The sequence below is a fragment of the Schistocerca gregaria genome, chromosome 1 (assembly GCF_023897955.1).
Source record: "Schistocerca gregaria isolate iqSchGreg1 chromosome 1, iqSchGreg1.2, whole genome shotgun sequence".
Taxonomy (NCBI): domain Eukaryota; kingdom Metazoa; phylum Arthropoda; class Insecta; order Orthoptera; family Acrididae; genus Schistocerca; species Schistocerca gregaria.
Genome location: NC_064920.1, coordinates 378,280,478 through 378,292,949, shown reverse-complemented (window position 1 = coordinate 378,292,949; position 12,472 = coordinate 378,280,478). Strand labels below are relative to the sequence as shown.

Genomic DNA, 12,472 nt, shown 5'->3' with positions numbered 1-12,472 from the left:
AAAGAGTCCAAATTTCTTCTCTTCTTGTTCTCTGGGTTACAAATAATCCCATCCAATATTAATTTTGAATTCCACAGAGTGAAATAATACAATGACATGCGTAGAAGAATGCTGTGTGAAGAGGCATGGCACTGCACTTTGGCACACTTAAGATCAAATAAGAGGTCTTACATTTCCTCGAACACATGTTTTATATATCAGACTCTTCAGAAATATGTGCGCTACAAAATGAATATATTTTTGAAAAGTTCATTCAACTCCCCCTCCCCCTCCCTCCTACCGCAAGCACTCGATGGAGGAATGGGGGGGGGGACCACCATCTAGTTTTGGTATGATTTTCTTGCCCACGTATATAACCTGTAGTAGCAAATACTCTGTTCAAGAATCACAAGAGGAGAATGAGGTGTACTCGGAAAAGGCTAGGTGATTTGGGAGTACAGTGTTTAAGTTAGATTACATCCTGGTCAGATGGAGGTTCCGAAATCAGATACTGGTTTGTAAGGTGTACCCAGAAGCAGATATAGACTCAGATCATTATATAGTAGTGATGAAGAGTAGCCTGAAGTTAAAGACACTAGTCAGGAAGAATCAATAAACAAATAAGTTGAATGCAGAAGTAGTAAGGAATTATGAGATACACTTGGAAGTTCTCTTAGGCTATAGATTCAGCAGTAAGGAAAAGCTCAGGAGGCAGTACAGTTGAAGAGGAATGGATATCTCTAAAAAGGGCCATCACAGAAGTTTGAAAGAAAAACAAAGGACAAAAGTAGAAAGAAGGTAATTGCGAAGAAACCCTGTGTAACAGAAGAAATACTTCATTTTATTGATGAAAGGAAGAAGTACGAAAGGAGGAAGTACAAAAATCTTCCAGGAAACTCAGGAATGCAGAAATACAAGCCACTGAGGAATGAATGATATAAATAGGAAGTGCAGGGAAGCTAAGATGAAATGGCTGCATGAGAAATGTGAAGAAATCGAAAAAGAAATGATCATTGGAAGGACACACTCAGTATCCAAGAAAGGCAAAACAACCTCCGATGACATTAAAAGTAAGGGTAGTAGCATTAAGAGTGTATTGGGAATTTCACTGCTAAATGCAGAGGAGAGAGTGGATAGGTGGAAAGGATACATTAAAAGCCTCTGAGTGGGAAAATTTGTGTGGTGTGATAGAAGAGGCAACAGGACTCGATTTAAAAGAGATAGTGGATTTGGTGTTAGAATCAGAATTTTTGAGAGCTTTGGAGGACTTAAGATAAAATAAGGCGGAAGGGATGGATAACATTCCCTCAGAATTTCTAAAATAATTGGGGAAAGTGGCAACATAGTGACTATTCACATTGGTGTATAGAATGTATGAGTCTGATGACATACCATCAGACATTCAGAAAAATATCACCCACACAATTGCGAAGACTTCAAGAGCTGACAAGTGCAAGAATCACAGTCAGCTTAACAAAGTTGCTGAAATGAATAACATATAGAAGAATGGAAAAGAAAATTGAGGATGTGCTAGATGACAATCAGTTTGGCTTCAGAAGAGATAAAGGCATGAGAAAGGTGAACCTTATGTTGCGGTTGACAATGGGAGCAAGACTAATGGAAAAGAAATGAAATGAGTGTATGGCATCATTGGCCGGGAGGCCCCTGTTCGAGGAAGTTCGACTACAACGTGCAAGTCTTATTTCGTTTGACACCACATTGGGTGACTTGTGCCCCGGTGATGAGGATGAAATGATGATGAGGGCAACACAACACCCAGCCCCTGAGTGGCGAAAATCTCCAACCCAGCCAGGAATCGAACCCGGGCCTGCTTGCGTGGCTAAGCAGGTGGACAGCAAGACTAATGAAAAAATCTAGACACATTCATAGTATTTCTTGACCTGGAAAAAGTATTTTACTACGTAAAATGGTGTAAGATGTTTGAAATTCTGAGAAAAATAGGGGTTAACTGTAGGAAGAGACGGGTAATATATGATATTTAAAAGAGCCAAGAGAGAATAATAAGAGTGGATGACCAAGGACAAAGTGCTTGGATTAAAAAGTGTGTAAGACAGGGATGTAGTCTTTTGCCTTTACTGTTCAGTCTCTACATCGGAGAAATAATGATGGCAATAAAAGAAATTTTAGGAGTGGAATTAAAATTAAAGGTGAAAGGATATCAGTGATAAAATTTCTTGATGCCATTGCTATTCTGAGTGAAAGACAAGAATAATTACATGATCTGCTGAATGGAATGAACAATCTAATGAGTACAGAATATGGTTTGAGAACAGATCGTAGAAAGACTAAAGTAATGAGAAGTAGCAGAAATGAAAACAGAAAGAAACTTAACATCAAGATTGATGGTCACAAAGTAGGTGAAGTTCAGGAATTCAGCTACCTAGGCAGTAAAATAACCAATGACGGACAGAGCAAGGCGGACATCAAAAGCAGACTAACAAAGACAAAAAGGGCATTCCTGGTCAAGAGAAGTGTGCTAGTATCAAATGTAGGCCTTAATTTGAGGAAAAAATTGCTGTGAATGTTCATTTGGAGTACAGCATTGCATGGTAGTGAAACATGGACTGTGGGAAAACTGGAACAGAAGAGAATTGAAGCATTTTAGGTGTGGTGCTACAGATAAATGTTGAATATTAGGTGGACTGACAGGGTAAGGAATGAGGTGGTCCTGCGCAGAATCGGAGAGGAAAGAAATATCCGGAAAACACTAATAAGGAAACGCGCAGGATGACAGGATGTGTATTAAGACACGAAGAAATTACTTCCATAATGCTAGAGGGAACTGTAGAGGAAGACTTGAGATTGGAATACATCCAGCAAATATTGAGGACACAGGTTGCATGTGCTCCTCTGAGATGAAAAGGTTGGCACAGGAGAGGAATTCGTGGGCCACATCAAGCCAGTCAGAAGGCTGATGATGACACGCACCACCCCCCCCCCCCCCCTCCTAAAAAAAGAAATAAAGGTCTTTTAACATTGGAACTAAAAAAAGTGCAAATTGCACTGCATGCTCGTTTGAGGCTGTATGGAAAGTGGGTGTGGTTAAATGTATTCCCTTGCGGGGGAAAAACCTTTTCAAATTGCTCACTGTGAATTGGGGACTGCTGTCATTCACCAGTATGCTAGATGCTTTCTCGTTGTTGGAAGATCCACTCAAAGGCTCCCACCGTGTCCACTGTTGTCTGCTGAAGGTGAACAACACGGGAAGTGGGATAAGGAGTCCACAATGGTAATAACATGGATCCTAAAAAAGGGCCTGTAATGTCTATGTTAACTCGGCTATGGAGAGAGACCGAGGTGGGCTGGAGGTGTGCCTGACATACAGCATGCTGTTGAACCACCCTTGCAACTACGCCATCCGTACAACAGCTTAGGAATCCCCCGTTGGGGTTGATGCAGGAATTGGAGCATCCATTGTTGCAGGAAGGATGACACCACCACCCAGCACATTCACCGTCTTCCATAAGAAGCACCACACAATGCCGAACCTGAAGTTGGTACACTGATGATATAGCAGTGTAAAGGTCGGGTAGTTCAACATTGGAGAGTTTGGTAGATCAACCCAACCCAACACGTTACAGAACCCTTGGGAGAAATAGTTGCGACTAAATGCTGTGGCGTTGCCCCAGAAATTTTTAAGGAATGTGTAGAGTTATTGCTACAGTTGGTTGTCTAACAGTAAACAAACTTTCTCTTGGTGATCAAACTCAGTCTGGACCTACCAGAACGTCAGAACGTCAGAATGTTCATCCACATTAGAATGACGAGCAGAAGTGTGATAGTGAATGGATTATTGGAAGTTAGTCACTTAGGAATCCCATCTATGAAAGGAGTGTGCCGTTTTCTCTGGCAGTTTTGCCTTACATACTTAAATGGACGAGAGCACTTTATGGTCAGTGATGAGAGGAAAAGTTTGACCATCCAAAGGTATGAAATTTATGGACACCAATGATGATGGTCAGTGCTTTCTTTTATATCAGTAAATTGTATTCCTTAAACTGGAGAAAGTATCCTTTAACATGAACATGGTTGGCTTCTCCTTACTATCTTCTACTATGACAGTGAACTGCACCGATGCTATGTGAGAGTGTACCTGCCGTGAAAACCAACAGCAAGTGAGGCTAGCAAGTTACAGGCCAAGGGCGCTGATTTTTTTGGAGGACCAATATTAATTTGTGAAAATACTAATAGCGCTTTTCTCACAACTGACAATTTGCCTGACTGGCTATGAAGGCCACGTAACGAAGAAATCGTGCATAGTACTTCACTTTTTGTAGAAATAATTGAAGGTCATTAATGGATTTAGGTACAGGCTCTTTCTGCATGACATTTACATATTCTGTGGTGGACTGAAGGCCTTAGTTGAGATAAGTCATACGATATAGAATCCGCGCACGAGTCTATTGAAAGAACCTGTGGAATATTGTGAGGAAGCTAGCAATGTCAGACGCAACCTGTCATTGATATCAAAATGGTGTGGTCAGAATTAACATATTCCTTTAGCTTTCATCAAGGGGAGACTGAAAGTATATCTCTACTAAATTAATTTTAGCAAAGAATTGTCCTCATGAACAGAAATTTCATTCAGATGAGACAGGATGGTAATCAGTGTCCACTTTGAGCATTAAAGGTTTGCTTAATCTTCCACACTAGTGACGGGAACTTGCAGGCTTCCCCAACCACTACTGATGGTGAAGCCAACAATTGGCAGAAAATGTGACATAACCTATTGTTGTTTTTAGCTTTCTGGTTCTGTTCATTCTTGGTAACCAACCAAATGTGGTGAGGTTTGCAAAAATCGTGGATTCGCTGTTGACTTCCAGGCATAAAAGCCTACTCCTTTCCCCGAACCAAGTCAAAACAGTGTCACACATTGTGTATGAAGTGTATTAGTGGCAACACGTGGTCTGATGAGCTAGTGGAGAGCATCTCTTGATGTAATAAAAATCCAAAGTCAGAATACAGTTCTGACAACATTGTTTCTTAACTGTAGAATCTGCCACAATCAAAATGACCATCACCAGTTGTATTTAAATTAGTTTTTTCGCCTTTAGTGTGTTGAAATCTGAAAAATGTCAAAGCTATGTACAAACACAAAGTGATATCAAAAGTCTTAAGAACTCATGTTTCCATGAGTTGCTCCTGATCCTAGAAACAGTACAACTGCCATTTGTACATGATGCAAGAAGGCGATTAACATTTCCAGCGCAGAGAAAAGTGCTTTGGAAAGCCGTGCTGAGACCATAAATCATCTGAGATTCCGTGCAAAGTGGTAAATGTTGCTGCTGTCTGATGAATTCATGCAACATTCTGAATCTTCAAGAAGAAATACTGACAGAAGCAATCATACATCACTCCAAGGTATATTTATGAACAGGTTTTTAAGAGGGCTGTGGGAATTTCATCCCAATTTCAAGAAAACTATATTATAAACTAATTTTTAGCCTGAAGGACAATTTATTAATGTTACTATGTACTAGCTAATATATATATAGATTATTATTATTTTTTAGTAGGTGTGCCAGAATCAAACAAAGTAATATATTCGAACTAAAATTCTGTGGAGTTTGTGTGTCATAACAGTCATTTGTCTATTCAGAGCTCAGCACACTGCACAGCATTATTCCCTTTGTTATTTCGGGATATTCAAATGGCAAAGAAAAATGGAACTGAAAAAATGAAAACTTTGTTACAGCATTGTATATGGATTGGTATCATACATTACATGTAAACTTAATGACATAGACAAATATGTAGTGATCGTACACGAATTTGATGAAAGACTCAATACAGTTTCCTGAAAGACGGATGGATTTACGTATACGGTTTTGGGACCGAGATGAATGAATAATGACACATTACTTGATTCCTTTTTTCTGAAACATTTAAGAGAAGACTATTTGCTCAAAGGTATAAAAGGTTTTTTGGGCAGGGGGGTGGGGGAGGCACTTCGATGTTGCAGTTATCAATGGCTGGGTGAAATGAGAATTTAAAATGTTTGACTGATATTAACAGAGCACAAAGTGTGTCCTTCGATGGTCTACAACTGCTACAAATTGGTATCTGCAATTTGCGTGTATTACATGGTGCTTAATAAACAGGCATATCCCTAATTAACTATCAAATTGTCATTTTTGAGAGCAGTTTATTAGTTGTTCCGTGATTCGCATGCACAAATGTCACACTTCATGCTTTCCTATTTCATATTATGGAGCAAGATGAGTCAAAATGTCAGTGCTGTTGGAAAAAGCTGTGGAAATTCTCAAACATATTCAAAATTTGTGTTACTGAGATAAAGAAATAGGAAGCCCGTTGTCAGTCACCAAGTTTCACAATTACTTCTGAAGCTGCTGACAAATTGCTAACTCCAAAACTGACATGCTTCCGTTCAACAGCACATTTGTTGGAACCACATTTATTTGCATGCCCAATGACTAAATTTCTGTATGATGAAGTACATAATCTTATGAACATTTTTATGCAAAAGTTGTGAAACTAGATGTCTTACAAAGCAAAAGCCTTAATGAAAATCAACTTGAATGTAAAGAATCTGATGTAGAGCCTCTTTTTATTTATTTCTTGTTATTCGTATTATTTGTCAGGCATGGAGAGCTGGGCTACATGGGTTCTTCCCTTGGCTCAGAGGATGAGGTACAAAAAAACATCCCTTACTCCAAGAGTTATTTATTGACAAACATTTCCTTGACAACAGTGCATGCAGCGGTCTTCAACCGGTTTACTTTACTCACTTGGTTCAGTGCTTCCGTAGCAACACGGCGTAGTGGCCTCGGTGCTGGCGGCGGCGGGAGATGCTAACGTAGACTGCAAGGAATGCCCCAGAAGCAGCAGCTGACGACGGCCGCACGTGGCGAGCGCTGCTTACGCGGCAAGATTGTGTGCCAGCGAGTGTACTGGCTTGCAATTCCGGGCGGCTGGCCGGCCACTGCTATGACGAAAGTTGCCCCATGCTAGGAGCGAACCCGTGTTCTCAGATTCGGCGGCTCTGGGCGGCGTCCATTGAACTGGAGTTCTTCCCAATTCACGGGTGACTTCACTGGTTCGGCCACATCCCTTCGTCCGAACCAGTCACCCAGGTTATTCACTATACGTCTCCCTCTGTTGCTATAGGTGAGACTTCGACTTTAATGACTTGACTCAGAACGAAGACTCGACTTCTGTGACTTACTGGCGAAGGGACGACATAATCTTCTTTCTTCGTAAGTCGTGGTAACTAGACGCTGCTATCAGGTTTGATGCTGTCCTATGACCTCCATAGCTGCCGCTTCTTCTTCATGCGTACCGCCGGGAGTACATCAGCACGCCCAGCAAACATCACGAGGCTTCCGGAACATGACAAGCGTACTCCGTAAGTTGACCAGCACTTCCAGCAGACTTCGAGCAGACTCCCAGCAGACTTCAGAAGAAGCTGCAAACTTCGAGAGGGAGCTGCCTCTTTCCGGGGTATTTATTTCGTGTTCCTGCTGACGGCGTGACGTTTGTAGCACAGTGACTGACCTCTGTGGTTCGATGCTAGAAGGTTCCCTAGTGTATCGTACACGTGACTTATGCTGGCTCCTGATCAGTCTGCCCTGCTTTCCAGCGGGGCGGGCAATGTCCTCCGGACGACGCCCCCAGTAGACTGTTGACTGCTTGGTTCGCATACTCAATCGGCCGATTACCTCTCCGCAGTCCTGCTCCACTTCCGTGTCTCTGCTAGCGTACTTGAGTCCCTGTAACTTCCTTCACCAAGTCTTTACTTAATTTTATTACTAATATTTACACATACGATCACTACACCTATTACACTGACATAAGTGAGACAGTTCAATCAGGATTTTGCTACAAGTAGTTCACTAGAAAAATTTATGCTGTATCTGAAAAAGAAATATTGTTGCGAAAGGAAAAATGTGAACATACTTGGCATACTAGAGAAGTTGTGAGGAAGATCACCCCTCAGATACAACTTAACCTGTGTAATTGCTTGCATTAATCCAGATGTCATGTTTAACCACAAAGTAGCTCAACGAAGACCGACAGTATGCCCAGAAATATTTTTGTCAGTTAGAAGAATGTCTTTTTCGAAGGCAGGCCATGTCGGACTTGAATTTGTCTAGTTTTGCAGAGTGAAATGAATTGAAGATAAGATTAAATCTTACAAGAGATGTGGAAATTGTCTTGGTAAATTCTGGATTGTTGTAATCAAAGTCTTGCTCAAATTTCTGAAATCTTGTGTAAATTATTTTAATAATTGTAAATAGAAAACCCTTCTGTTGAGTGAGGCTTTTCTGTAAACTCTGAAATTATAGTTGATAATCAAATAGGAAAAAAAGGTCTTGTTCCTTGAAGATATACATATGGCACAATCCAGGGCACTGTGTAGTTAACTGTTTCAACATTGACTAAGGTCTAGATGATATGAAAAACAAGGAGAAGGGGAGTGGAGGAGATAAGGCTGGTTGATTTTGGGGGTGGAGACTAGTGAAGTTATCGGTCCCATCAAATGGAGAAGGAAGTTGGCTGTGCCCTTTCAAAGGAACTATCCTGGCACTTGCCTGAAGCGATTTAGGGAAATCACGGAAAACCTAAATCAGAAAGGAGGTATGAGGGATTAAACAGTCATCTTCCCGAATGTGAGTCCAGTGTACTAACTACTGCGCCACCTTGTTCAGTAAAGAGAAAGATGGATGGTCACTAAACAAATGAAAGCAAACCAAAATTAAATAATCAGAAACAAAAAGAGCAAATTTGTGGAGTGAAGCCTCAAAGATTTTGGCAGGAGTAGAAAATTGATAGAAATGGTTTACTCATTTTTATTACAACAATTTGTAGAGCTTGCGCCCCCCCCCCCCCCTCCCTTTAATCAGTAATTAATAATGCAAATACATGTGTAAAAATTGTATTTGTTAAGTTTTTATTTAATGTTTTCTATTGCCTGTAAATAAAAGTATAGTTTTTATATCTAAAAACATAAGATGATGTGACTTACCAAACGAAAGCGGTGGCAGGTCGATAGACACACAAACACAAACCTACATACGAAATTCAAGCTTTGGCAACCCATGGTTGCTTCATCAGGAAAGAGGGAAGGAGATGGACAGCTTGAATTTTGTGTGTGTTTGTGTGTCTATTGACCTGCCAGCACTTTCGTTTGGTAAGTCATATCATCTTTGTTTTTAGATATATTTTTCCCACGTGGAATGTTTCCCTCTATTATATCCAAAGTATAGTTTTGATATTTATAAATATTTTACTTCATATCTTTGATTTATACTCGTAAAGAAATATGAATTCTAATAATTATCAAGATATACTTTTGAACATGGATGATTTGGTGTTAAAGTTAGTAAAAAAAAACTAACATTAAAAATTGCTATGAGGAACCCAGAAAAGAGCTTGAATTTGAAAATAACTAATCACTGGATACTCTAGTATAGCAGAACTACCCTCAGAGATCAAGCCAGAGACTTTAAGATTTGAGTCTGTACTTATCTGTACAGCCACCAAGTATAAATCAGTAATTAATTATGCAACAAATAGAAAATTCACTGAGCCACAAGAACAAATACTGGTTGTACGTGAGCAAATTCTGCTCAAGAACTAAACAAAGGAAATGTTGTAGTAGTAGGTTATGTCATTATTAAAGTTATGAATAATAAAAAACAGATAATTATTTGTATTAGCAGAGAAGAATAATCCCATTTTCTGCAAATAATTTATTTACTGAAATAAATTTTTTAAATATATATTCATTTCAATAATTAACGATGATGTAAATAAAATAGAAAGAAACTTCCACATAGGAAAAATATATTAAAAACAAAGATTCCAAGACTTACCAAGCGGGAAAGAGCCGATAGATAGGCACAATAAATAAAACACACAAACACACACACAGAATTTCGAGCTTTCGCAACCGGCGCCTGCTTCGTCAGGAAAGAGGGAAGGAAAAGGAAAGATGAAAGGATGTGGGTTTTAAGGGAGAGGGTAAGGAGTAATTCCAATCCCGGGAGCAGAAAGACTTACCTTAGGGGGAAAAAAGGATAGGTATACTCGCGCGCCCGCCCACACACACACACACACACACACACACACACACACACACACACAATCATTTGCTGGATGTGTGTGTGTGTGTGTGTGTGTGCGCGCGCTAGTATATACCTATCCTTTTTTCCCCGTAAGGTAAGTCTTTCCGCTCCCAGGATTGGAATGACTCCTTACCCTCCCCCTTAAAACCCACATCCTTTCATCTTTCCTTTTCCTTCCCTCTTTCCTGACGAAGCAGCCGCCGGTTGCGAAAGCTCGAAATTCTGTGTGTGTGTTTGTGTGTTTTATTTATTGTGCCTATCTACCGGCGCTTTCCTGCTTGGTAAGGTTTGGAATCTTTGTTTTTAATACATTTCAATAATTATGTAGATAGAAATTTATTAAAATAATGCTCATCTCTGCTTACTTGTAATATATCTCTTGCAGCTTAGTAATTTGCAAAATATATAAGGTCTGCCATTGCCCTACTTGGCAGCCTGAAGCTACAAGATGTTCCCTCATTTTCTTTTCAGTTTTGTCCCTTTTTGTCTTATCTAGAATTTTGTTTAATAATTTTGCACAGTGGCACATCGGATCAATATTGAACTTAACATAGTTTTGAGGCAAATTTCAATGTTGAAAATGTTTAAATTCAGTATTCACTTCTATGGATAGCACAAGTCCTTCTGAATTCAGAGAGCAATACACTTTCATATTCTACCAACTACATTGTAGGTAAAATGTGTTCTGTGAATAAATTATTTGTAGACTTCATATTGGTTGGTTAGAAAATCATTTTTCATGCCTGAGATGAAAATTGAGATTGGGACACCACGATAATCATCCTGGCTATTCAACTTTATCCATATACTAGCTAAGGATATTTCCTATTTCCTTTCAAGGCTATGAAGTTACCCATGGGTGTTGTATGAATTTGCAATTGAAATAGAAACTGACAGGAAAACTCAGCATAAAATGGAATACGTTGTGAACAGATGACTTAAAAATCACTACTATTATTTTACTAAAAGAAAGAAAAAAGTATAAGGTGGTTTTTTGTTTAGAGGCTGTAGATATTCCTACATCTGTATCTATACTCTACAAACCACCATGAGGTTTTCTAGAACCGGTTGCATTAGTGATTTGTAAGCAATATCCTTTCTAGACTGACTGTGCTTCTCCAATATTCTACCAATAAACAGATTTCTACCACGTGCTTTACCCTTGATTGAACCTATGTGATTATTGCATTTCATATCCCTACAACATGTTACACCGAAGTATTTGTATGAGTTGACCAATTACAACAGTGAGTCATTGATATTATAGTCATAGGATACTACGCTTTTCTGTTTTGTGAAGTGCAAAAGTTTAGAGTACATTTCTTAACATTTAGAGCAAGTTGACACACACTGCACCACACTGAAGTCTTATCAAGATCTGACTGAATATTTATGCAGCTTCTCCCAAAAAGTACTTCATTATCGGTAATTGCATCATCTCCGAAAAGCGTTATTTTACTATTAATATTGCCTGCAAGCTCATTAACATACAATATGAGCAACATGGGTCCTAACACACTTCCCAGGGACACACCTGAAGTTACTTCTATGTGTGACTATGACTTTCCATCTAACATAACATGTCCTCCCTACTAAAAGGCCCTCAGTGCAGTTACAAATTCCACTTGATACCTGATATGATTGTACTTGTAACAATAAACCATAGGTGCAGTACTGAATCAAATGCATTTTGGAAATTAAAAAAAAGAAAAAAACATCTACCTGGTTTCCTCAATCCAAAACTTTCAGTATGCCATGAGAAAAGTGCAAGTTGGGTTTCATATGACTCATGTGGCATTGAAGAGGCCATTCTGTTCAAGATATCTCATTATGTTTGAGCTCAGAATGTGTTCTAAGATTCCACAACAAACCGACATCAAGGATATTGGACAGTAGTTTTGAGGATCACTTCTATTACCCTTCTTATAGACAGATGTAACCTGTTCCTTTTTCCAAGAACTGGGCACCATTTTTTATTCGAGGGATCTATGATAGAGTGTAGTTAGAAGGGGGCCTAACTCAGCTGCAAATTCAGTATAGAATCTGACAGAACTGACTCATTCTCTTGGGACTGGGCACTAACTTTGGTGCCACTAACAGCCTTTACATACGACCAGAATTTCTTTGGATTTGTTTAAGTCAGTTGACAATATTCTGCTATGGTAGTCATTGAAGGCTTCACGTATTGCTCTCTTGACAGCCAACATTGTTTCATTCAGTGTCTCTCTCTGTCTACAGCCATACGCTTTGGTTTACACGTATTGTACAGCAGTCACTGTTTCTTCAGAAGTTTCTTTGCAGTGACTATATACTACGGACATTCCCTACCATTATGAACTGTTCTACTGGGTACATACCTATCCAGTGCATGATTAATGTCTCTT

The 12,472-nt window shown here is 39.4% G+C and overlaps 1 protein-coding gene across 2 annotated transcripts in view; it reads left to right on the top strand.

Annotated features, from left to right (window-relative positions):
- LOC126347975 (calponin homology domain-containing protein DDB_G0272472-like) overlaps positions 1-12,472 on the top strand; it is a 129,503-nt gene that overhangs the window by 110,477 nt on the left and 6,554 nt on the right. The gene's annotated exons all lie outside the window — the stretch shown is intronic.